This window comes from Bidens hawaiensis, unplaced genomic scaffold, assembly GCF_021521415.1.
Source record: "Bidens hawaiensis isolate Kalapana, Puna unplaced genomic scaffold, B.hawaiensis_p1.1 tig00002323_1, whole genome shotgun sequence".
Classification (NCBI taxonomy): domain Eukaryota; kingdom Viridiplantae; phylum Streptophyta; class Magnoliopsida; order Asterales; family Asteraceae; genus Bidens; species Bidens hawaiensis.
The window spans coordinates 929,015-955,874 of NW_027491125.1; the positions used below are offsets into that span (position 1 = coordinate 929,015).

The 26,860-nt window shown below is 35.3% G+C and overlaps 1 long non-coding RNA gene across 1 annotated transcript; it reads left to right on the top strand.

Annotated features, from left to right (window-relative positions):
• Positions 1 to 1,220: 1,220 nt before the first annotated feature.
• On the top strand, positions 1,221 to 18,798 carry LOC143617403 (uncharacterized). The gene is made up of 2 exons (XR_013150825.1): positions 1,221 to 1,915; positions 18,505 to 18,798. It is a non-coding gene; the product is annotated as an uncharacterized LOC143617403 (long non-coding RNA).
• Positions 18,799 to 26,860: the final 8,062 nt, after the last annotated feature.

The following is a 26,860-nucleotide window of genomic DNA, read 5'->3' on the forward strand; positions in this document are numbered from 1 at the left end:
CTCTTAGTTCGTTACTTTGCCCTTAACGAATTGGGTAAAGAATCATCCTCTGATTCGCTAAGCTCCCATAACGAACTAGCTAACGAATCACCCTCTGATTCGCTAAGCTCCCATAACGAACTAGCTAAAGAATCATCCTCTGATTCGCTAAGCTCCCATAACGAACTAGCTAACGAATCACCCTCTGATTCGCTAAGCTCCCATAACGAACTAGCTAACGAATCACCCTCTGATTCGCTAAGCTCCCATAGCGAACTAGCTAAAGAATCACCCTCTAGTTCTATAAGTTTTCTTAGCGAACTAGCTAACGAATCACCCTCTAGTTCTCTAAGTTTCCTTTGCGAACTAGCTAACGAATCACCCTCTAGTTCTCTAAGTTTCCTTAGCGAACTAGGGTTAGGTCAGGGAGCATTCCCTGACACCTTTATCTTTTCCGGCGCCGCCTTTCCGGCGCCGTCATCGCCGGAAAACCGCGTTTTCGCCGGAAAAACGAGATCTCACTCGTTCTTCCACCGTTTTCATCGTTTTTCATCCCGTTTGATCCAGATTTGAGCTAGGGTGATCCCTAAACTCATCTTAAGTCCGGTTTATACCCGATTCCACCTAGATCTTGTGATTTAAACAGTTTAACGGTGTCGGCTCGTCGTTACGCGACTATAACTAACGTTTTAGGCTCGTACAATATGAAACTATCATTACCTCGGGTCAGAAATTGATTATCCTTCTTCTTCCTCTTGATTTCGGCTAGAGAGAGAGAGTAGGATGAGAGAGAGCTAAGTGTGTGTTTTGGTGGTGTATGGATTATGTGTGAAATGAATGGAAAATGGGGATTAAGGTTTATATAATTATGGATCATGGGCTTAAGCCCATGGCCTCTTCCTTCCTTCCCAATTCCATAACCCATATCCATTACCCAACACTAGCCCGACCCATACTAGCTTCTACTCTATTAATTATTTTCTGACTAACCCGAGTAAACTTTCCCACTGATATTAATTTATTTAATTATAATATTCATAGAAATTTCGGGATGTTACATTTGTCGCTTTAGAATTTATAAAATTACAACGTTATTATATATATATATTTAAATAAATATTTTACAAGTTTTAACGAACGCTTCGGATTTGTAAAAGTTTGATTCTAGAATGAAAATGCTAAGGTATTCTAAAACAACTTTTATTTAACTATAAAATGATTGTATTTATTTTATAAACATTTTATAAACATATATATAATTTATTATAATTAATAAACATGGTTAAAAAATACAAAATGGATATGCAGTGACCCGGGTTCGAACCTGGGTCTCCATGACCACAGCCAATGTACATAACCACCAGACCTAACTGTTTTTGTGTTGTGAAATCAGAAACAAAAAACATATATATAATATGTCTCATGTTCATTATCATCCTAACAATCCCTAGATTCAATTCTCAAAATCCGTTCCATGTTTGCTTGTTTTATATTAAAAGTTTTGTTAGACGGCCAAAAACAACACGAATACATATTTTACTTACTTGATTTGGTGCTGGAATGTGGGTAAACGTTGCTTGGCCGGAGTAAAACTTCGACAAACGATTGGATTATAAAGAGTGTTTGTTTATGAAATTATATGTTTGCAGCAGGTTTAGACTATGATTAGCATCTTATTTATAGTTTCAATTGGATGGTTTAATGTTTAATACGAGTTATTGATATTCTAATATAATCCGACGGTTTAGTGAATTAATACGAGTTAATTAGATTATAAACGACGAAATAAATTACATAATAATGTTTAGTAATAGTAGAGAAGTCGTTTGGTAAAAAAATAATCATTAATGAAGGTTAAAGAGACGGTTTTAAGGGTTGCCCGAATAATGCGCTGCCGCCGGCGACTGGTAGCATGAGCAACGGGGGAAATGGGAAGGTGTCACACCCCAACCTACGGCGGAAATGTCGGGGCGAACTGATTGCTCACAGCTTTTCTAAGGTTACTATCAAGCAACATTATAAGTTTTAATATCTATTTAATAATTTCAAACAAATATTCATGTACATCAAAGTTATAAATAAACAATTACATTAAACATCCAAAATTAAGTTCTTGTATCTTTTCTCTAACATGCATCCTAAGTAGCTTCAAACAATCTGATAATCATGTCACACGATAACCTGCATATGCGTTGAAAATAATATAGTTTGTCAACACAAGGTTGAGTGAGTATATCACCAGATTTGAGACACTATATAATAATAATAAGAAAAGCGCAAACTGTTCCTGTGAGATATACCGATAAGCCATAGCACATAACAGTCAAACAATTATAAAGAAATCAACCAAAAAAGAAATCAACCATAAAGAAAGGGCTCAACGAATCCATATAAATGGACAGTGGTTACCAAGCAAGGACTAAACCGTGCCATAAAATGGACATCGGTTGCCGAAATAAGCAAGTAGCATTCAAACAAAGCAAGTAAGCAAATAGCAAGTTAGGCAAACCGATAAACACACAAGGATAAACAGTTGCGGTTGAGTAATATATAATATAAAAATATATACGAACGCATATGTCCCCAAAACGGTTAAAATAAGTAAAAGAGGGGAGTGAAATATTCACCAGATCAGATGAACGAAATACAAATGAAGATGATGAGAGAGATGAACCCTTCGGGATATACCGTCAAGATTTCTAGTTAAATAATATAATATTAAATTAATTATAAGAGATATAACATGATTTAATGAATTAAGATTTCGATGTGATTTGAATTATATTTGGGGATTAGGATGATTATTGATTGATTGATTAATCTCTACCTTTATTGTTATTAATAGTCTTATTAATTATAAATTCCTCAATAATTACCCATGATATAATATATAATTAAATACTTAAATAATTTAATTAATATAAGATATGCTTGAAAAAATAGAATATAAATTAAATATACAAATTAAATTAATTATAAAGTGAGATACACCTTTAATTATGTTTTTGCTAAAAAAAATTCATATATATAATATGTATAAATATAAAGAATTTGTAAAAACGATTAACGACGAGAACGTCAATAGTGATGTTCAGGTTTTTATAAAATTAACGATGGTTTATTATTATTAAAATATTCTTAAATACATATATATATATATATGTTTGTATGTATATAATATATATACGTATATGTATAAATACGTAAACAAAAGCGTTTAACGAGACTTGACAAGAAATATAAACTCTATCGGTTTTTAATAAAATAATATTTATACAATAAGTAATATTAATTTAGCAATTACTTATAATTAATTATAATGATTAATAAGAAAACTAATAAAAATAATATCTAAAATATCGGTGGCCGGGTTTGAACCCGTGACCACCATGTTCTAAGCTCACACACAAACCATCTGTTGTAGCATGTCAGATAGTTATAAACTGGAAACAAAATAGTAAGTATGATAACTGATTTAACTCAAATAAACTATAAACCATAGATAGACAATCGATTAATCCCGCGTATATAAGTTTAATCAACCATAAGGTTATTAAAGTATGGTAAAAGAGGAACTTGTTACACTATTTAATTACCTGATACGATTAGGTATTGATGGTCAATTTGATTGAAGCAGAACCGATGAAACACGAACTAATATCATCCATTAGAAACTGATACAAGGCAATTAGTGTTGGGGTTAGGTTCGTGAGAGAAAGATGGTAGTGCAGGTCAGACTAATTGGGTTATTACGAGTTCAAGATCGTCTGTCCGTAAATTAATAAAGCTGGTTTGTATAAAACGTTAATTCATATCTTGCAGATTATAATTTCCTAATTAACTTCGTCGGTGGAGTCGTAATAAGCATAGGAAACGATCTAGAGAATAAACTTTGATTTTAGTGTGAAGATTAAGGATCAAGAAACATTAACGGGTTACGGGTTTGGATGTAAAACTGGTTATGGGTTAACGGGTATTTGGTTTATAATATTATAATATATTAATATATCATATTTGCAGAATAGCCCCTAAAGTTATTGATTGAATACAAAGTGGGTTAAAACTTATGTTTAGGGGTTAAAATCGCCATAACTTGAAAGATATAGTTATATACTACATAAATAATTAAGCAATAGTATAATAATAATTAATAGTATTAATAATAACATTTACTCGAATGACGTGGTATTTATTGGTAAAACTTCCTGAGTATAAAAGTAGGTCGGATAACGGATATAAAATATTAGTTCGAAAACCCGAGTTGTTGCAGTCTCCCCAACTTTAGGGAATTTCGTCTCGAAATTAAAGAATACTATAACAACCCCATTAGATTTTGAGGAAAGGAAAATGTTAAATATAGTTTCAAAATTTATCATAACACATAACTTTAAATATAGTCAAAACAACGCTCCAAATGAAAATCCGATAATGACACTTATATATAGGATCTACCAGCGGTGTATCCACCATGTCCTTATCATCTTCACATTTGTACCATTATCTCAGCTATTTTCGATCCTATATTATGACACACAATTGCACGCATTATGATTTCCATGCGAGGACTTTAGTAATTACGTATGTATCCATAATTACTTAGATCGTCGGATGGTCCACATAACGTGTCCCATCGTGTGGATTACAAAACATTTAAAAGACATGATTCTTAGAGAAAATAAGAATCTTAATACATTTTGGTTATAAATAGAAGATAGTCATTATGTAAAATATTGCTAAAAATGATTTAAATTTTTATGTTAAAATTAAACATCTTTTGAAAGGATACTTTTGCAACCAGTTGTCTTTGAAAAGATAGATTTTATGTATAAGCATAATCACTTAAAATTAATAAATTACTAGAGATGAAAACATTTTGATTAGATTGCAAAGTAGGGTTTAATATAATAAGTTTGGAATTCTAGAGCTTGATGATCATGATCGAATCGAGAACACACATGGCGTAGATAATTAGAATTTCCATGGTTGCAGCAATTACATGTGACGGGGCATAAAGTTTGAGCAAACGTCGTGGCATGGGGTTTTGAATTAGACGGCAAAGATTGTTGTGGTACGTGGCAAGTATTAACAAAACAGCCGAACGATTATTAGGTACAAAACAATATGAGGGTTAAATTGAATAGTGATGGCAAGTGAGGCATATTGAGTGAATTTTGGCGTAGAGTTTCTTGTTATAGGCGCTATGATTTTTGTTATGATTGATTGTTTATTTTCTTGACATATATAGTTGGTGTTTTAGGCTCGCTTTTGTTACTGTTGTTGTTATGAGAATGGGTAGGGGTAGATGAATTAAATTTATTAGCGAAGAAGTTAATGAACAAGATTGAATTGATTGCATTTATGTTTTGGAAATCGAGTTTAGATTTTAGATATCACATGAGCTATCTCTTTGACTAACATGTAGGCATGAGGCAGTTATAGCAAATAAATGATTGATGTTGTTTGATGTTGAGAAAAACATTCTATGATTAATAAATGTGTGATTTAATGAAAAGATTGGATAGTTGCGCAAATCCCATAAGAGTCCTTGTGTTAAACGGAACTTAAATATGTCATACTGATGTTTATTTATAACTTAAGGATAAGTTAGAATCCAAATTAATAATCAATGAGTTAATTTGATGAGTGAAGGAATTTTATCAAAGTTTAACATGTTTTAACAAACTAAAATTTGAAGTTGAATACTTGAAATACATTTAATAGTTTATGTATATGATATCATGAGTATTAGATTATGCTATATCATTTAAATTACTTGAGGTATTGATATTATAATAACGTGATAAGATGAATAGTTGAAAACCAATTTCAATAATAGATCGTAAATTGTTTTGATTGGCTCGTGATAACTGAGTCTTGATGAATGAAGAGTTTGTATCCGATCAGAAGAATAAAAATGTTTTGAGTGTATGAATAGTTCGAATCAATAAATCTTGATTCCAAAGAGATTTAATAAGTGAATAATTGAGTAACTGAACAATATAATAATAGAATAATTAAATAATTAGATCAAATCATAAATCATTTCGCATAAAATCAATTAAACTAACAAATAAACGAATGACGAATGTTCTTCGAGGTGTTGGGTTTCCCATGAGCTTTCCATGGCATTTTGTTTTCCCAAGTTATTAGCATACCAAAACAAATGTGTAAGTTGGTCTCCCATGAGCGTTACATGGCCATTTGAATGACCCAACTTAATTAACGAATTTAACGAGTCAATTAAGTTTGTCAGCCCATGAGCGTTACATGGCGATTTGACCGACCAAACTAAATAACGAATAAACGAACTCAAGCATAAGTAGTTGAAACATCTCGTGTATCACCACGGATGATAATGTTCCAACAAAATATCGCAAATATAACAAATTGTCTAAATGTACAGTTGGCGTGTCTATGGCGTCCCATGGGTTTTACACCCGACTAGACATTTTAAAAACAATAAAACACAATAAATGGTGTAACCGTTTAGTCGATTTCGTTAAACGCTTAAAGTGTCGGTCGCATGACAATTTCCACTATGGTGGGGAATCTTGTCACACTCCCTAGTTTTAAATGCAAAAGAGCAAAAACAAAGTTAGGAAATTCTCATGGAATTTTCCGGGAATAATAGACAATCTAAAAAAAATTAAATAGAAATATTTTTAAGATTAAGGCATAGCCCCGGAGTTATAAAAATATTTTGAGAATGAGAAATAGTCTCGGAGTAATAAAATATTTTTCGAGTAAAGCATAGCTTCGGAGTTGTGTGTGTGTGAATGACAAATAAAATAAACAATTAATTAAACAGTTACACAAATACTAAATCTAACAAGTAATTACGTAAGCTATAAACAATCAAATAGAACACATTAGGTAAACAAATAAGCACGTGTGGGGTTCCTAAGCATGTTACTAAGACACCACTAACGACCTATCTTAAACCTTCGGCTCTGATACCAATTTGTCACACCCCAACCTAAGGCAGAAATGCGGGGGCGAACTAATTGCTCACAACTTTTCTAAGGTTACTATCAAGCAACATTATAAGTTTTAATATCTATTTAATAATTTCAAACAAATATTCATGTACATCAAAGTTATAAATAAACAATTATATTAAACATCCAAAATTAAGTTCTTGTATCTTTTCTCTAACATGCATCCTAAGTAGTTTCAAACAATCTTGATAATCACGTCACACGATAACCTGCATATGCGTTGAAAATAATATAGTTTGTCAACACAAGTTTGAGTGAGTATAACACCGGATTTGAGACACTATATAATAATAAGAAAAGTGCAAACTGTTCTTGTGAGATATACAGATAAGCCATAGCACATAACAATCAAACAATTATAAAGGAAGCAAGCCATAAAGAAATCAACCATAAAGAAATCAATCATAAAGAAAGGGCTCAACCAATCCATATAAATGGACATTGGTTACCAAGCAAGGACTAAACTGTGCCATAAAATGGACATCGGTTGCCAAAATAAGCAAGTAGCATTCAAACAAAGCAAGTAAGCAAATAGCAAGTTAGGCAAACCGATAAACACATAAGGATAAACAGTTGCGGTTGAGTAATATATAATATAAAAATATATACGAACGCATATGTCCCCAAAACGGTTAAAATAAGTAAAAGAGGAGAGTGAAATATTCACCTGATCAGATGAACGAAATACAAATGAAGATGATTAGAGAGATGAACCCTTCGGGATATACCGTCAAGGATTTCTAGTTAAATAATATAATATTAAATTAATTATAAGAGATATAACATGATTTAATGAATTAAGATTTCGATGTGATTTGAATTATATTTGGGGATTAGGATGATTATTGATTGATTGATTAATCTCTACCGTTATTGTTATTAATAGTCTTATTAATTATAAATTCCTCAATAATTACCCATGATATAATATATAATAAATACTTAAATAATTTAATTAATATAAAATATGCTTGAAAAAATAGAATATAAATTAAATATACAAATTAAATTAATTATAAAGTGAGATACACCTTTAATTATATTTTTGCTTAAAAAAATTCATATATATAATATGTATAAATATAAAGAATTTGTAAAAACGATTAACGACGAGAACGTCAATAGTGATGTTCAGGTTTTTATAAAATTAACGATGGTTTATTATTATTAAAATATTCTTAAATACATATTTATATGTATGTATGTATATAATATATATATACATATATGTATATATACGTAAACAAAAGCGTTTAACGAGACTTGACAAGAAATATAAACTCTATCGGTTTTTAATAAAATAATATTTATTCAATAAGTAATATTAATTTAGCATTTACTTATAATTAATTATAATGATAAATAAAAAAAACTAATAAAAATAATATCTAAAATATCGGTGGCCGGGTTTGAACCCGTGACCACCATGTTCTTAACTCACACACAAACCATCTGTTGTAGCATATCAGATAGTTATAAACTGGAAACAAAATAGTAAGTAGGATAACTGATTTAACTCAAATAAACTATAAACCCTAGATGGACAATCGATTAATCCCGAGTATATTAGTTTAATCAACCACGGGGTTATTAAAGTATGGTAAAAAAGGAACTTGTTACACTATTTAATTACCTGATACAATTAGGTATTGATGGTCAATTTGATTGAAGCAGAACATACGAAACACGAACTAATATCGTCCATTAGAAACTGATACAAGGCATTTATTTAGGGTTGGGGTTACGGTTCGCGAGAGAAAGATGGTAGTTGTGACATCTGCCCCGATCCGACCCGACCCAGGTACCCGTTTCTCTGACCCGATCTCTTTCTTTTATGATTTAATATTTATTTATACTTATATTTTACTTTTAATAATAATAATATATTTTCCTTCCCGCCTCTTTTTCTCTCTTTCTTTCCGCCGTCCCGTCCCTCTTCTTCTCTCTTTCCGCCTTCTTTTCCCTCTTGTCGCCGTCCCGCCCTTAAGCCTTGTTTCCCTCTTTTTCTTCTAACTCTTTGCTTGTCCTTTGTTCCTTCCCGCCTAAGGTTGTCTGCGCAGCTCCACGCGCCAGACTCCTTTCAAGGAAGCCTGCGTGAAGACCATCTGTTCCAGCGATACGCAAGACGAACTCTTCTCGCAGCGCGCTAAGAATTGTAATTCTTCTCGCAGCGCGCGAAGAACGGTAGTTCTTCCCGCGACGCGCTAAGGATTTGTAGTTCTTCTCGCAGCGCGCTAAGAATCGTAGTTCATCCCTCGACGCGCGAAGAATTATAGTTCTTCCCGCGGCGCGCTAGGAATTGTAGTTCCTCCCGCGGCGCGCTAAGAAATGTGATTCTTCCCGCGGCGCGCCTTAGCCTTCTCGCGCTTAACCCTTGTCTTTCTTCTGTTTAATCCAGCCGTTACTTTTGTGTTGTCTTATCTTCTGAGCTGTTGACCTAACCTATCTTATGTCTGAAAAGTTACTTTCGGCGCAGCATGCGCACCAACCCCATTGGTTGGCAGAAAAAGTGACTGACATTATCTTTTGAGATCTGCTTTTCCATGCCTGACCAGTACCTTTATCTGAACCGCTCATGCCTTTTTTTTCTGTTCCCTGTCAGCTTTATCTTGCCCCCTGCAGCAACCATATCTTTTGATATCTTTTGCTTTTGGAATCTTTTGCTTTTCGAGATCTTTTCCCCCTTTTCTAGGGATTGTGTTCCCTAGGGTTTCTCTATAAATAATAATGTTATTTTCTTAACACTACACACACCAACACTTAATTTAACCTCCTCCTTGCTCTCTCTGCCGTCCTCCTCTCTGCCTCCGTCTTCCTCCCTGTTCTGCCCTGCTTTTCCGGTAATATGTATTATAATAATTTACTTATTAATTATGCTAACTTATAATCAAGACTTAAAACAGATCATTAAAACAATAATCTTACTTATAGGTTAACTTGTGCTTGTTTAAAGTTGGTTCTTGCTTTATCTTACACCGCATCGTTTATCAAGTGAGTAATCTCGTATCTAATCCCTTTTTATTTTTAATGTTTTGGGATGTTCATGTGTTCGTACAAACTTGAGTCTTAAACTGGTTTATGAACTTTAGTCGCGCAGTATCCCATGTGTTGAGGACGTTTACTTGGCTGTTTATTTGTATGTGTGTATCATTAACCGCTTTGTTCGGCCTATTCCGAAGTTTTCATGGATCCATTAGATGAACACGGGAGACCTATCGTTTACGGTTTTCTTTGTTTACACTTGCACAGATGTTTTCTCGTTTTTGTGCTCAATTGGGAGCACGGATTGAACTATGAGCTATGATCTATTTAGGCTTGATCACAATCTGATTGCACCCTTGTTAAACACCAGACATACACGTGTTGCGCGCAGATTTATTGTTATCTATTATTATCTATTAAACTTGATTTCTCACCAACACGCAAGTGTTTGACGTTTATTTTAACACATGTTCAGGTTTGCTGTAGCTACATTTGGAGCTTGTGGACACGTAGGACGTTTTTACTTTTGGACCTAGATTAAAATGTATCAAGACAAGTTATTGTTGTTCGAATATTTTGTTTTATAATATATTGATTTATGATGATTTATGTTATCTTGTTTACTTTGCGCGTGCGCGAATGAATGTATTTATTAAATATTGACACCCAATAGTGTCACGAGTAATGAAACAATATGTGGCGCCCCGATGTATAATCCGCCTTTGGTCGGGGTGTTACAGATTGGTATCAGAGCTCGTTGACTTTAGGATAGGTGGTTAGACGTAACGGCCTAGAATACCTAAGAGTCCCTTCTCGCGCATGAGAGAAATCTCATGTTTGCACGCTTATTGTTAATTACTCGTTATTTATGAATATGCCCGCGCCTGCGAAGTATATGATTTTATGTTTTATTTCGCGATATTTCGATTTTTGTTGAATTTCGATTTTTATTGATTTTACTTACATATTCGTTTGTTGGATTTGAAAATCCGAAAAGTCATGGTGGTACATGAATAGTTGATTTTCAATTTCCATTTACGATTATGTTCTGAGGTTGGAGACTTGAAAAGTCATGGTGATACATGAATTGTCAACCTCCAATACTCATTTTCTTGTATATTTTATATTGAAGATTGAAAAGTCATGGTGATACATGAATCGTCAATCTCCAATACTCGTTTGCTCGTATATTTTAAATTGGGAATTCGGAAAGTCATGGTGATACATGAATTGTCGATTTCTGATTCGAATTTGTTACCTTTATTAAGTCTGCATTTAGGGTCATTTATTTTACTTTAACTTTTGACAGTAACTAACTTCGCGAAACAAGCTTTACGATGACATACTTTGCGCTAAAACCAAGATATTAACTAAAATTAAAACTTTTATAGAATGCCTCCGCTATCAGCTCACCATCTCAAGAAGAAAGAAGCCGCGCACAGACGTTCGCAGCAACGTTCCCAGGAAATGGCCACCGCAATAGCCCAAGCTTTGAGCCAAAACAATACCAACACCTCCGGTTACAACATTAAATCCTTCAATGCGGGTAACCCTCCAAAGTTCACAGGCCTTGAAGGAGCCACCGTGATGCTCCAGTGGCTTGAGAAAATTGAAAACACTTTCCTCCACACCCAATGCCCCTCAGACAGACGAACCCTGTATGCTTCCAGTGTCCTGGAATCTAGAGCGCTTACATGGTGGAATGGAGTAGCTCATGCGCGTGGCGCAGAAACTGCTTCTAGCATGCTCTGGGAGGAATTCAAGGAAATTCTGACGCGAGAATTCTGCCCTCCCAACGAAGTTAAGCGCCTGGAGGAGGAATTTTGGAATCTTAAGCAATACAGCGGTGAAGCGCGCGAGTACGCGACGCGTTTCCATGAACTAAGCCTGCTTGTCCCTCACCTTGTTACCCCTTCCCGCCGAGCCATAGAGAAATTCCTTGGGGTCTCCCCATGGAAATTCAAGATTCTGTATGGGCCAGAAACCCAGTTACCCTCTCTGACGCCATCGAGTTGGCCGCTGTGCTCAGCGACAACCATGTCAGAACAGGAACCCTGTTCCTGCGGGGAACTGAGAAGACCAAACTCACCAAGACTGCCCCTGAACCAACAGAAACCAAACCTGAACCCTCTAACCGTAACAACCTCAAGCGCAGGCGCAAAGCCTATGCGCTTACCAACCCGCCCATTGTCCAGCAACCCATCTACCAACCTCCAGTTTACACGCCTAACCCACTGACAGCCTACCCAACACCTCCTGTAGTCCATAACTATGCCTTAACCAATCCCGCACTCCCTGCCCCGCCACCTAAGAAACCTTACACAGGAAATCAACCCTTTTGCCCAACCTGTAGACTTCACCACCCAACCCAAACCCCGTGTCGACAATGTAACCGATGTGGCCGCGTTGGTCACTCTGCCGAATACTGTAGAGTCCCTCCCGCCAATCCAATTGCGCCAACACCACCAGTCTACCCGCAGAACCCACAACCAACCTACCAAAACCCACGACCCAGGTCGTGCTTTAACTGTGGTGATCCCAGTCATTTCCGGAACGCGTGCCCGAGACTACAAGTTCAGATTACGCAAGCGAATCCGGTGAACCAGATTTCGAACCAAGTAACACGCGGACGAGCTTTTAACATAACCGCGCACCAAGCGCAAGCGAATAATGACGTAGTTAATGGTACATTTTCGCTTAACGGATTTTATGCTTCTGTACTTTTTGATACTGGCGCCGATCGAAGTTTTATCTCTCGCGCGTTTGAGCAGAAGCTTGCGCGACCGCGCGTTAACTTAAAAGAAGATTTTTCAGTTGAATTGGCTAATGGTGAAACTATTTTAATAAACTCTGTGATCAAGGATTGTACGCTTAACCTTAACGAAAACGATTTTCTAATCGACCTCATCCCCATGCCTCTTGGAAGCTTTGATGTTATCATTGGTATGGACTGGCTTACGCATAATCGCGCCGAAGTTATTTGCGCCAAGAAGATGATTCGCATACCTCGAGAAAATGGTGATCTTCATATCTACGGCGAAAAACCCTCCCGCGGTCTTAAGCTTATGTCTTGCGCCGAAGCCCAAAGACTCATGCGGAAGAAGTGTATTGCATTTCTAGCACATGTGGTTAAACCTGCTGAAGAAAAGAAGCTTCGCGATATCCCTGTTGTGCGTGATTTCCCTGAAGTTTTTCCTGATGATCTTCCTGGTATCCCTCCCGCTCGTGAAGTCGAGTTCCGTATTGATCTTGTCCCTGGTGCTTCCCCCGTAGCTAAATCTCCTTACCGTCTTGCGCCCGCTGAGATGCAACAATTGGCAAGCCAACTTCAAGAGTTGACTGCTAAAGGATTCATTCGCCCTAGCTCTTCGCCCTGGGGTGCTCCGGTGTTATTCGTTAAAAAGAAAGATGGATCGTTTCGCATGTGTATTGATTACCGCGAGTTGAACAAACTCACCATTAAAAACCGGTATCCCTTACCGCGTATTGACGACCTCTTTGACCAACTCCAAGGTGCCTCTTGTTTTTCCAAGATTGATCTCCGCTCTGGCTATCACCAGTTGCGCATCTGAGATGAAGATGTTCCGAAGACTGCTTTTCGAACTCGTTATGGCCATTTTGAATTCTTGGTCATGTCCTTCGGTTTAACCAACGCACCCGCCGTTTTCATGGATCTAATGAATCGGGTGTGTAGGACTTTCTTGGATAAATTCGTGATTGTGTTTATCGATGACGTTCTGATTTATTCTAAGACCAAGGCCGAGCATGAGCAACATCTCCGATTGGTATTGCAAAAGCTTAGAACCGAGCAGCTCTTTGCCAAGCTTTCCAAGTGTGAATTCTGGTCTGATGAAGTACAGTTTCTTGGTCATGTTGTAAACAAGATGGGTATTCATGTCGACCCATCCAAGATTGAAGCAATCAAGAACTGGATTACGCCGACCACTCCTTCTGAGATCCGTTCCTTTCTGGGCTTAGCTGGTTATTACCGGCGCTTCATTTCGAACTTCTCGAAGATCGCTTTGCCTTTAACAGCTCTAACGCACAAAGGTAAACCGTATATTTGGGGCTCGAAGCAAGAAGAAGCCTTTCTGACGCTCAAGCGATTGTTGTGTGAAGCTCCTGTTCTTGCGCTACCTGAGGGTAATGAAAATTTTGTCGTGTATTGCGATGCATCCAACCAAGGTCTCGGTTGTGTTCTTATGCAACGAGGCAAGGTTATCGCTTACGCATCAAGGCAACTCAAGGTTCACGAGAAGAATTATACAACTCACGACCTCGAACTTGGTGCAGTTGTTTTTGCCTTGAAAATCTGGAGACACTACCTTTATGGTACTAAGTGTATCCTCTACACTGACCATAAAAGCCTTCAGCATATTTTTGATCAGAAGGAACTTAACATGAGGCAACGCCGATGGAACGAACTCATCAGCGATTACGATTGTGAGATCCGGTATCATCCTGGTAAGGCTAATGTGGTAGCCGATGCGCTCAGCCGAAAACCCTGCCAGCTTAACTGTATCTTGCCGCGCACGCAGCTTCACTTCGCGCCGATCCAAAGCAACCTTGCATCGCGCATTCGTGACGCGCAGCGCGCATCCTTCAGTAATGGTAACCTTCGCGCCGAGTTAGCGTGTGGCGCGGAAGCACATTTTGTGCCTAATCTGAGTGGAATTCTCTGCTATCTCAATCGCATCTGGATTCCCTTTGATGAGAATCTTCGCGCTGATATCCTGAGTGAAGCGCATAAATCTCGGTATTCTATTCATCCCGGCGCTGATAAGATGTACAAGGATTTGCGCATTACTTATTGGTGGCCCGGTATGAAAAAGGATATTGCTGTGTTCGTAGCTAAATGCCTGACTTGTTCTAAAGTAAAAGCTGAACACCAACGCCCATCTGGTTTGCTCGAACAACCAGAAATTCCTACGTGGAAATGGGAATGTGTAGCGATGGACTTTATTACCAAGTTACCTTTGACAGCAAGCAAACATGATAGCATTTGGGTAATAGTGGATCGTTTGACTAAGTCTGCTCACTTTCTGCCCATTCGTGAAAACTACCGTGTTGAGCAACTCGCGCAGCTTTATGTCAAGGAAATTGTCTGCCGCCATGGTACTCCTTTGAGCATCATATCCGATCGCGATGGCCGTTTTATATCTCGCTTTTGGAAATCTCTCCAATCTGCGCTAGGAACTCGCTTGGACATGAGTACGGCATATCACCCTCAGACTGACGGTCAGTCTGAGCGAACTATTCAAACTCTTGAGGATATGCTCCGATCTAGTGTTCTTGATTTTGGAGGTAATTGGGATTCGCATCTGCCTTTGATTGAGTTCTCTTATAATAACAGCTATCATTCCAGTATCGGTATGGCCCCATTTGAAGCACTTTACGGTCGTAAGTGCCGCTCCCCGATCTGTTGGAGCGAAGTGGGTGAAACTCAAATCACAGGACCCCAACTTGTTCAAGAAACAACCGATAAAATCGCCAAGATCCGTGATCATCTGCTGACTGCCAGAAGCCGACAGAAGAGTTACGCAGATCGCAGGCAAAAGCCTCTCGAATTTCAAGTTGGTGATCTTGTTCTCCTCAAAGTGGCGCCCTGGAAGGGTGTTGTCCGCTTTGGGAAGAAAGGTAAGCTTGCTCCTCGATATGTTGGACCATTTAAGATTCTCGCGCGTGTAGGAAAAGTTGCCTACAGATTGACCTGCCGCCCGCGCTCAGTAATGTGCATCCAACGTTCCATGTATCCAATCTCAAGAAGTGTTTAGCTGACGAGAACCTTCACATTCCACTTGATGAAGTTCAAGTTGATGAAACTATGCATTTCATTGAGAAGCCTGTTGAGATTATGGATCGCGAGGTTAAGCAAACCAAGCGCAGTCGCATCCCTATCGTGAAGGTTCGCTGGGAGTCCAAGCGCGGAGCCGAGTTTACATGGGAAAGGGAAGATCAAATGAAGATCAAGTACCCGCACCTGTTCTCTGCGCAACCTACTTCGAGATAAATTTCGGGACGAAATTTCTTAAAGTAGGGGAGACTGTGACATCTGCCCCGATCCGACCCGACCCAGGTACCCGTTTCTCTGACCCGATCTCTTTCTTTTATGATTTAATATTTATTTATACTTATATTTTACTTTTAATAATAATAATATATTTTCCTTCCCGCCTCTTTTTTTCTCTTTCTTTCCGCCGTCCCGTCCCTCTTCTTCTCTCTTTCCGCCTTCTTTTCCCTCTTGTCGCCGTCCCGCCCTTAAGCCTTGTTTCCCTCTTTTTCTTCTAACTCTTTGCTTTTCCTTTGTTCCTTCCCGCCTAAGGTTGTCTGCGCAGCTCCACGCGCCAGACTCCTTTCAAGGAAGCCTGCGTGAAGACCATCTGTTCCAGCGATACGCAAGACAAACTCTTCTCGCAGCGCGCTAAGAATTGCAATTCTTCTCGCAGCGCGCGAAGAACGGTAGTTCTTCCCGCGACGCGCTAAGGATTTGTAGTTCTTCTCGCAGCGCGCTAAGAATCGTAGTTCATCCCTCGACGCGCGAAGAATTATAGTTCTTCCCGCGGCGCGCTAGGAATTGTAGTTCCTCCCACGGCGCGCTAAGAAATGTGATTCTTCCCGCGGCGCGCCTTAGCCTTCTCACGCTTAACCCTTGTCTTTCTTCTGTTTAATCCAGCCGTTACTTTTGTGTTGTCTTATCTTCTGAGCTGTTGACCTAACCTATCTTATGTCTGAAAAGTTACTTTCGGCGCAGCATGCGTACCAACCCCATTGGTTGGCAGAAAAAGTGACTGACATTATCTTTTGAGATCTGCTTTTCCATGCCTGACCAGTACCTTTATCTGAACCGCCCATGCCTTTTTTTTTCTGTTCCCTGTCAGCTTTATCTTGCCCCCTGCAGCAGCCATATCTTTTGATATCTTTTGCTTTTGGAATCTTTTGCTTTTCGAGATCTTTTCCCCCTTTTCTAGGGATTGTGTTCCCTAGGGTTTCTCTATAAATAATAATGTTATTTTCTTAACACTAACACACCAACACTTAATTTAACCTCCTCCTTGCTCTCTCTGCTGTCCTCCTCTCTGCCTCCGTCTTCCTCCCTGTTCTGCCCTGCTTTTCCGGTAATATGTATTATAATAATTTATTTATTAATTATGCTAACTTATAATCAAGACTTAAAACAGATCATAAAACAATAATCTTACTTATAGGTTAACTTGTGCTTGTTTAAAGTTGGTTCTTGCTTTATCTTACACCGCATCGTTTATCAAGTGAGTAATCTCGTATCTAATCCCTTTTTATTTTTAATGTTTTGGGATGTTCATGTGTTCGTACAAACTTGAGTCTTAAACTGGTTTATGAACTTTAGTCGCGCAGTATCCCATGTGTTGAGGACGTTTACTTGGCTGTTTATTTGTATGTGTGTATCATTAACCGCTTTGTTCGGCCTATTCCGAAGTTTTCATGGATCCATTAGATGAACACGGGAGACCTATCGTTTACGGTTTTCTTTGTTTACACTTGCACAGATGTTTTCTCGTTTTTGTGCTCAATTGGGAGCACGGATTGAACTATGAGCTATGATCTATTTAGGCTTGATCACAATCTGATTGCACCCTTGTTAAACACCAGACATACACGTGTTGCGCGCAGATTTATTGTTATCTATTATTATCTATTAAACTTGATTTCTCACCAACACGCAAGTGTTTGACGTTTATTTTAACACATGTTCAGGTTTGCTGTAGCTATATTTGGAGCTTGTGGACACGTAGGACGTTTTTACTTTTGGACCTAGATTAAAATGTATCAAGACAAGTTATTGTTGTGCGAATATTTTGTTTTATAATATATTGATTTATGATGATTTATGTTATCTTGTTTACTTTGCGCGTGCGCGAATGAATGTATTTATTAAATATTGACACCCAATAGTGTCACGAGTAATGAAACAATATGTGGCGCCCCGATGTATAATCCGCCTTTGGTCGGGGTGTTACAGTAGTGCAGGTCAGATTAATTGTGTTATTACGAGTTCAAGATCGTCTCTCCGTAAATTAATAAAGCCGGTTTATATAAAACGTTAATTCATATCTTGCAGATTATAATTTCCTAATTAACTTCGTCGGTGGAGTCGTAATAAGCATAGGAAACGATCTAGATAATATACTTTGATTTTAGTACGAAGATTAAGGATCAAGAAACATTAACGGGTTACGGGTTTGGGTGTAAAACTGGTTATGGGTTAACGGGTATTTGGTTTATAATATTATAATATATTAATATATCATATTTGCAGAATAGCCCCTAAAGTTATTGATTGAATACAAAGTGGGTTAAAACTTATGTTTAGGGGTTAAAATCGCCATAACTTGAAAGATATAGTTATATACTATATAAATAATTAAGAAATAGTATAATAATAATTAATAGTATTAATAATAATATTTACTCGAATGACGTGATATTTATTGGTAAAACTTCCTGAGTATAAAAGTAGGTCGGATAACGTATATAAAATATTAGTTCGAAACCCGATTTGTTACAGAAGGGAGGCTGGTGGGTTTTTATTATTATATTATATTTGGAATACAGATGTTACATTTAACCCCTAAACTTATTAAACCTTTAAATATGTTTTTAAACCATAATTACTCATTGAACCTTGAACTTTATAAATACACTTAACTGAATTAAAACTTATTATATCTTTAATATTTTTAGATTGTTTACGCTTTATGCACGAATACTTTTAAACCTTGATTATTATTTTATAAAATTTAAAGGCTTAGAGATTCGTTAATTGAAAAATATGAATAGAAAGTGAACATAAACGAACTTTAAATCATTGAACATGATATAAATTGCTAACTTTCAAAAACAAATACATTGAAATGACAAAACGAGTCAGTTCAACGAATACAATACAAATACAAATACGAAAATTGACAAATGTCAAATAAGATAGTAAGAAAAATAAAGTTAAAATATTGATAGAAATTTAAAGATTAAGAAAGTAGAAATAGGAAAGTCAAACAAGTTAAAAATAGCTAAGAAGACTCTTTTTTATGGTTGGTTTGTTCCTTTATTTTTTTTATCTTTAGACCACGCGTAGTCAAAATTAAGCACACCTGGACATTTTGAAGTCATGTGGAACCTAGTCAGCTTTTGGGCATTTTGCAAAAAGTGGATATAGTGGGAAAAAGACCCCGAAACGTCTCTCCCTCCTCCCCTTTTCTCTACCTCTCTCTCACAAAACCCCAAAATTTGTGTCGTTTGAGCGTTGTGTACCAAACGCCAACCCAAAAATTTGTGTCGTTTGAGCGTTGATGTAATTAATTGATTTCTTATTTTTAATTTTTATCGAACTGTTAAGGCTCTAGTTGGTTGGATTTCAATACAAGAGTGCATTTGGTCATGCATAATTTGTGCAGAAATCAAATCCATGAAAAAAATAAATATACGTAATTCTAGCTAATACATTGTTTTAATATGGTAACCATAAATACATTATTATTAATATTTATTACATGATCTTTCCATTTTACGATAGTCACAAAATACCAAAGATGAAGAAACCTCCAAATTTGAAATTTTTTGAAAAATACATTAATTTTAGGAAATTCACATAATTTGTGCAGAAATCAAATCCATGACAAAAATAAATATACGTAATTCTAGCTAATACAATATTTTAATATGGTAACCATAAATACATATTATTTATATTTATTACATGATTCCATTTTACGAGTCAAAAACTAAAGAAACCTCCAAATTTGAAAGTTTTTGAAGAATACATTAACTTTAGGAAATTTATATATTGTGTCTTAGACTAATAGGTGTGGTTATCATTTTACTTCTTATTTTTACCGGACGTCAGCGTCACATCATACCCCACTCCATCTCATTCTCTTCCACAACATTGAGGAAATGGTTACCAATTCATCACTTCTCATCACTTCTCATCTTTTCAAATAAAATAATTAACATAACTAAAATTAATTAATATCACTAAAATAAGTTTATAATATCTAAAATTAAAATTACATTCATTCATAATAAATGAAATAACAATAATAAAATTTACTTAATTTAAAATCAAAAAAAAATATAACTGCTATATATAAACTTAATAAATAAATATATAAGAGTACATCCTTTTGGACATAACACCCCTGCATTCCCTACCAAACCCCCCCTATGCCTTCGTTCCCAATTATCAAATCCTACCATCTTTGAAACCAGTCATCCCTTACCCAGAATACAAAGCATGAAAAAATTTAGTTTAGTTTATCAAGTGTGTTGTAGCTAAATAAATTAAATAGAAAATACAAACTTCAACGGCAATTCTATCGGCAATTTCACCACCAAAAATTCACCGAGGACGGCGCCGACGTGACCGGGGCAGTGTTCACCGCCGGCACCGACAGCCACGTAGGCTCCTTCAACGGCATCCCGGCATCCACACCTTACAGCCTTATATTTTTTAATATATATATCAGTTTTAAAATTTCTGCTTCATGAATGATAAAATGAAAATTATGTTTTTGGTTGGAATCGAACTCACTACATTTTTTTTTAAGTGTTTGTGGCTTACCAAGTCAACTAAGATTAATTGATGTTAACCTTTTTTTTTTCCCTAAATTGGTATAAATTCATAAACTTTCATTTTAATTTATTTTAGAATACAAATTATTTTTAGTAATTTATATGTTTTAGAAAATTATTTATATCTTAAATCTATAGGATGCTATTATGTATATTATTAAATTTTATTTTTGTTTTTATTTTTTTAACCACACGTGTATCATACGGGCTCTATCCTAGTATAATATAAATGATAACCAAACTGATTTTTTTTTCTAAATAGATGAAACTAATTTTTTTTATCCAAGAAGTGGGGCTCCAATTTTGGTCGGATTTCAATACATGTGTACATTTGGCCATTCATAATTTGTGCAGAAATCAAATTTCTTACAAAAATAAATATATGTAATTTTGACCAATATATCGTTAATATATGGAAGCAATTAGCATATTATTATTTATATTTCAATACATGTGTACATTTGGCCATTCATAATTTGTGCAGAAATCAAATTTCTGACAAAAATAAATATATGTAATTCCGACCAGTATATCCTTAAAATATGGAAGCAATTAGCACATTATTATTTATATATATTACATGATCATTCCATTTTACGATCGCCACAAACTACCAAAGATGAAGAAACCTCCAAATTTGAAAATTTTGAAGAATTCATTAATTTTAGGAAATTCATAAAATCGTGTCGTACCTTTTTAATTGACAAAAATTTGAATTACAGATGTAATAATTACTAAATATGAATAATAACCACCAAATTGATTTTTTTCCCCAAAAGCTGTTTGTTTTAATTGATACAGATTCGGTCTTATTTTAATACAAGAATAGCAAGGTTTTACCTTATTTGTGAAGAAATCAAATCCATGACAAACATATGTCGTCTAACTTATTGTGTAATATACCATGTCTCTCTCTCTCTCTCTCTCTCTCTCTCTCTCTCTCTCTCTCCCTATATATATATATATATATATATATATATTGGGCTACGTACCCTTAATGCATTAATATAATTTTACATTCTCCTCTTTTTCCTAGCTTGAAGTTAACTAAAATGGAGAGCGTTGATACAAGCCTTTTAAATATTGTAATTCCTTCATCTTCAGGAGATGAAACGGAACTGAATACTAATACTGAACTGGTCACTAGAGGGCCAAGTGATCCGAAAGCTGCTAAAACTGAAGAAGGACGTGGCAGTGTTAATGGGAAACGCAGAGATCCTGGCCGTCAAAAGAAAGCTAAACTTGAACAGAATACCAAGCAGACGATTACTGATGACCAAAGTGATGGGAAGAATATTAATACTGAGCCGGTCATGGCTGAATCGGGCACAGTCATACAAGGGCCAAGGGATCAGACTGAAGAAGGCGGTAGAGAAACTGAAGCTGGGGACATAAAGAATGTTAGGCGTGTGAGTGGTCCTCATTTGGATCATGTTGACTTCTTTAATCACTACCCGAACATATATGCAAATGTTAGCCGGGCTGTTCCGTTTCGTCATACCCCAAAAAGAGGCATCATAGAGGCCCTTATGTTTGTGTCACCAAAAACCCTTGACAACTTGGAAGACGAGTGGATGAATTACTATAGGGAAGGTTTGAACGTTGGTCTGCGAAGATTGGCACTCAAGAGCAAAATGATGACTTTGCTATATCAGGCCCAGCATGCATACAAAAAGCAATCCTAGGAAAATCATTGTTCGCTTATTAAGTTTATGTTCCTTTAATTAATTTTTGTTTTCCGTCTATCTACATTCATCTCCTGTTTTATTTCAACGGTTGAATATCTATAAACAATATTAAGTTATATGAATTAGTTTGACTGATCATCTATTTATTTCATATGTATTTTTCATCTATCTTTTTTCTGTTTCTGTCAACGCATATATGTATTTTTCAGATTTGGATGCGAATATCATCAAATTCTTACTTAGGCTAGGTGAAAAATTTTAAATGCAAAACCATCAACAGTTTGGGTCGGAACCGCAAAAAACATATCCGTATGACAAGCTGAACTTTGAAAAATTGATCCAGGAAGGACCCAAAACGTTTTGTTGGTTGTACAGAACCTCCAAAAATTAATTAGGGCCATATGATAGAAATCAGTTTCGGTTCCGGCTCTGTTTGGACGTGTTGGAAACGAAAGCTCACCCTAACATTATGTTAAGCAAAATAACACAAACAATATGATATTAATATATTATATTAAGAATTAAGAACTACCAATTATACTTTCTTGATATTGAATCGATCTGAATGTTTACTAATGTTATACTAATCCATAACAAGTCTAAATACACTCGCACACCCTCATCAAGACGTGAAGCACGCAACGCTTTAGAAAGATATCACTAAAAGTAAAAATAAAGATATGTGAGGCGAACAAATGTTCTCAGCAAAAACATGAATAAGCAATCAGAAAACATTCCACATACCATGATTAAAGTTCAAAAGATGAAGACGCTATACTACAACAACCATAACGTGCGGTGAATATGGCCAAATGATGTCTTCCTAGTACCACACCAAATAGCATCGAATCTTTAGATATACGAACCACACATTTTAAGAAAGCGCATCATCTAACCTGCATGGCCCTAACCGTATCTTTTACAACCTAATCTGAATAACCAAACCGCATCATTTAACATATGAAATAACGGCACCTTTCACCTTATTTTTTTTTTCAATTTCCTGGTAATAACAATATACAAAACCAAATAATATATACAACTACAAAGCTTCAAATATACATCTACAATTCTACATACGCATATATACATTATTTTATTGATGCAAAACCATATAATATATTTAAAAATGGTTTCAAAATATACAAAAATCATATTTCAAAGTATCACAAATGCAATCTGAATATAAATCTCGTGTTTCAAATATTCAGTTCACAAACTCTAACTTTCATCCTTGCAACCAGAAAGAGCTGTCTTCAATCTTCATTCATGCAATGCTATCTGATCCGAAATCTTCATACTTGCCTAACAAAACAACATATCCAAAGTCTTGATATATGCATTTACACTAGCTAACACAATCATATATGTTTTATACTACATGTGACACATATATATACATATAACGCCACACCTAGGTGTTTATTCAATAAAACAAAGAAACTAGTAATAAAGTTTAGCTTATGGCAGTTTACGCATCAACCATCCAATGCAGTTGGAACTTAACCCTATAGTTGCATGCATTTGTCCACTGAAAGCTAAACTCAAAAACAATAATGTAACATTCTGCTTTTGAAAATAATAAATAAATAAATTTCGTTTATTTAATAAAGTGTTGTTAGCTAGTTCAGATAAATAAACTAGCACAGGCTTAGACATTTAAAAGATGGAATAAGGGATTGTTATGGACCTTAGGTCCATGGGCTTAATGGTAGGTCGTTAGTGGTGCCTTAGTAACATGCTTAGGAACCCTATACGTGCTTATTTGTATACATGATGTGTTCTATTTGGTTGTTTACAGCTTGCGTAATTACCTTCTAGGCCAAGTACTTATTTAACTGCTTAGTTTAATGCTTATTTTGTTGTCATGCACACACAACTCCGAACTCATGTCTCACTCTCTAAATATTTTAATAATTTCGAGGCTATGCCTTACTCTCAAAATACTTTTATAACTCCGAGGCAACGCCTCATTCCATTGATATATATTTACATTCAAATTTTTGTTGGTCGTTTTCGTTGACGGGAAATTCTTTTAGGATTTCCTAAGTTTTGTTTTTACCTTTTAAGCGTTTAACGTGATCAGTTAACGGTTACATCTTTTCATTTCGTTTTATTGTTATTATTTTATTACTTTTTAAATATCTAGTCGGGTGAAAAATCTCTGGGACGCCATGATCACGCCAACTATTCATTTTCACAATTATTATATTTACGATATCTGGTTGGAGCATTATCACATGAGGTGATACATCGATAAACTTACGTTATTTATTATTATTTGTTTATGTATTTGATTTTATTTGAAACAAGTTATCAAATTGACTTAATTACTTAATTGAAACTTTCGTTACTTGTTTAGTTGTTTGTACGTTTGATTTCATTCTAAACAACCTATTATATGATTTAGTTACTCAATTACTTAATTATTCAATTACATTGGATCAAGACTTATTGATTCAATTCATTCATATACTCACAAATATTTTTATCCTCATGATGGAGCACAAATCATTCACTCACTATCACAAGTCCATCTAAACAACTTACTATTTAATTATATAATCAGTTATCTCGCACTCATATTATCACATTTACAAATTATCAAAAGCAATTAATAGCTATTTTCTTATACGCATATTACAATATCATCAAACTATCAAATATAATAAAAGTATTATTAAATACCTTAATATTTAAACAATATCCCTCATGTTCATAATTATCACATTATCAAATAACGAACTTATCACAAGTAACTCAATACCCCCAATAACTATCAATTATATCTCAGTTATCACCCTCAAATTTTAAGTATCAACATTTTAATTTGTTATGCTTCGATAAAATCTCATATCAAATCATCCCATTGATTATATCACCTACTTAACAAATTATCGTATAGATTACCTCATTTAAATTCCGACTTATCCTTAAGTAATGATTAACGTTAGCACAACTTATGCCAAATTTCACTTTTCCTTTAATAACTAATAAGAAATTTACACAACTTATTATTTATACTCATTTAATCTCAATTTACATAATTATAGAATGATTTCTACATCAAACAATAGAGGTCATATATTCTCTACACCCGCTTTATGACCACAAGTACAGTCAAGGAGATAGCTCCTACAATCTCTAGGGTATAAATTCTAACTCAAAACACTAATACAATCAATTTAATCTTGATTCACTAATTTCTTTTCGAGAAATTTCGATTCATTTACCCTTACTCACCCTCATAACAACGATAATAGCAAGCGCAAGCTTAATAATCGAGTTTTGGTTATTAAGTAAACCAATTATCAATCTCAACGAAATCATAGTGTCCCAAACAAGAAACCTTACACCGGAATACGCTCGTTACGTCTTATTTGTGATTTTCGTCATCCGACTTAATCCTTGTATCATTCTTACACTCACTATAACCGTTATGGTTATCCCGTTCAGACTTTTCGTACACTGCCTACGACACAAGACATTCCTCAACGGTCTATGTCGTCGACTTAGCTTTATACACCTGCTACACGTGCCTTCTACAATTATGGAGACCCTAATCACCTTCGCAACGCATTGCTCCTTTACTCATACACGCCGAGATTAAATTATACCGGCACCGTACCGTACTACCCATACTCATTTAGCTTAAACCTATCAATTCTATGCCTTTCAGGCTTTCCTCATGTAACAAGGCCGTTCTCGCTTATTCGATTCTAGACCCGCAAGACTTAATTTCATCAAGCTTACCTTAGTCAAACCTCGTTTTCACAAAACCTATTAGAGGTGCCCCAAATCATTCGATCTCAATTAATTAAGTTTTCATAAGCTCAGTTAAGAAAGGTGTTTTGAATTAAACCAATCATAGTTATGTTTTCACAAAAAAGATTTTTATTGTCTTCATCATTTTCGTCTAACGTATTTTGTATTCAATTATACCTTAAGCGATTATTTGTCTAAATTAGTTATTTTGGAACAAACCCAACTTGGAAAATCCATCATTTTAAGTATCTTTTTCGCATACAATAAAATTTTTCTTATCTTTCCAAAGATCAATATCGTTGGTTGTCGTACTTATCTATACGTTTGGTTTTATTTAATCTAAAATTATAGGATTTGGTCCATTAACATTTCGTCAACTGATCAAAATATTTAGATCCTCATAAATCGAAACAAATTTTTCTAGAAAAAAAATTATAAAAGACACAATTTCGACAGTCAGTTATTAGTTGACCATATTATTCAATTTGTCTTTTCTTATTTACCTTGTTTGCTTATTAATTTATTGACAAAGTGTCAACTTCTACTCTCAACTTTGATTTTTAACATTTTTGTACGTTGTGTATATAATGATCTCATGCATTACAATTTACCTTTCATCTTATATTTTTTTTTATTATTTATCTCTAAAATATAAACTCAATTTGCGAAACATAAAATACAATCAACTAAATCTTGTTCATTAAACTAATTGTTGGTAATTTTAATTCACTTGCCCATACTTATTCTCATAATAACATCAATAACAAACGCAAGTCCTAACATCAACTATATGCCATTAATCAAATTAACAATCAATCTCAGCCAAAATCTTAGCGTCTCAAA